Raw genomic sequence first — 1,881 nt, 5'->3', positions numbered from 1 at the left:
TTTATAGACAACGCTTTTAGGTGAGCAGTGATAGTCATAGTTGTATCCACTTCAAGAACTCCTGCTACCTTGCCATGTGGCAATCTTTGGGTTGGGTACTGATATTCATTAGCAGCCATCAGTTCAATCAGATCATAAGCTTCCTCATAGCTCTTTGCCCATAATGCGACACGGGATGCTGCGTCGAGCATGGGTCTTGACTGTGCTCTCAACCCGTTATAGAAGCAATTGCTGATCATCCAATCAGGCATTCCATGATGAGGATACTTCCTAAGCATCTCCTTGTAGCCCCCCCCAAGCTTCACAAAGAGATTCTCCCGATTGCTATGAAAATTTAGTAAGAGCGTTTCTGATTGCAGCTGTCTTTTCCATAGGGAAGAATTTAGTAAGAAACTTCTGAGCAAGATCCTCCCAAGTGGTGATAGAACCTGCTGGTAGAGAACATAACCAGCACTTAGCTTTATCCCTCAGAGAGAATGGGAAAAGCCTCAGCTTTATAGCATCTTCAGAAACACCATTGAACCTGAAGGTGTCACAGATCTCTATGAAATCCCTAATGTGCGTATTGGGATCTTCCGTTGGAGCACCCCCAAACTGAACTGAGTTCTGCATCATCTGAATTATGCCAGGCTTGATCTCAAAGGTATTAGCTGCGATCGCTGGCCTGACAATGCTAGATTGAATGTCATTGATCTTGGGTTGAGAAAAATCCATCAACGCTTTCGTTGGTGTTGCTGGATCTCCCATTGTAATGAGTACCTGAAACACAAACAAATAAACCGTGAAAGTAAAAGAATCCGAGTCAGTGAATTTTAACGACCACTGATGACAAGTACATAAGCTAAAAATTAATATCGAGTCCCCGGCAGCGGCGCCAAAAATTTGTTAGGGCGAAAACACGCGCTAAAATTCACGCAAGTATACGCATTCGCAAGTAGTATAAGATATAAATCAGATTTGTTCCCACATAGAATGGTTTAGGTTAAGTTCAATTTATGCACCTATACAATAATGTATGGTTATCGCTCAATCCTAAGACAAATAACAAACTGGGTTTTGATTAAACCAGAGATTATATTAAATAGAATTAACTAAGAGAATTGAGGTTGAATTACTTATATGAGACAAATATGGGGTTCCAACTTCATTAAATATTTCATTCAAAGTCATTGTTCTTAACCTTAGCATGCAATGGTGATGACAACTAATCAGATAACACGAAACTAGTAAATGCCAACTTTCGTTGTACGAATACCCTACTACCAGACATCCACAAAAAAGATAGAAGCTGAATAGACACCAATTATGTGGAGGCCCTATATGTCTATAGAATTTGACAACATAAAGGTTTAGAAAAACTTATCGATCATGATTATATAGGGCAAGTAAGATAGTTAAAATTACCTACGAGAAATGCATAACAATTATACATGAACCTATGCTAGCATGGAAAGTTCTAAACCTATATATTCACTGTCACTTCAATAGAGATTAACAAGCTATCTTATATGTTAGCTACGTACAAAAGACGAATAAGCACAATGAATACTAGGATATCAATCAATCACCACACACCAAGATATTGAAAATAATTAATTATAGAAATCCATAAGTAAATCTGTTTGAACCTCAAGATAATGATTAGTTCGAAACCGAACTCATCGTCACCATGGGTTCCAATGAAAGCATGATATAAAACAATATAAGAGTACTAGGGTTCAAAGACAAATCGAAATAAGCATCCAAGTATCAACTATATTAAAGAAAATAAAAGTCTTCTTCTCCGTAGCCTTCTCGTGCTCTCTAGGTCTTCTTATTTTTCTCCCCTCGCTCTTTGGCGTTAAAAACATCTTTTTATTGGTATATAGGCTCCAGGATGAC

At 38.0% G+C, this 1,881-nt stretch overlaps 1 non-coding gene across 1 annotated transcript; it reads left to right on the top strand.

The window, feature by feature from the left end:
- Window positions 1-249: 249 nt before the first annotated feature.
- LOC141694291 (small nucleolar RNA R71) lies at window positions 250-357 on the top strand. The gene has a single exon (XR_012563611.1). It is a non-coding gene; the product is annotated as a small nucleolar RNA R71 (small nucleolar RNA).
- The last annotated feature ends 1,524 nt before the right edge of the window (window positions 358-1,881 follow it).

This window comes from Apium graveolens, chromosome 10, assembly GCF_009905375.1.
Source record: "Apium graveolens cultivar Ventura chromosome 10, ASM990537v1, whole genome shotgun sequence".
NCBI classification, from domain to species: domain Eukaryota; kingdom Viridiplantae; phylum Streptophyta; class Magnoliopsida; order Apiales; family Apiaceae; genus Apium; species Apium graveolens.
This window is presented reverse-complemented; position numbering and strand designations above follow the sequence as displayed.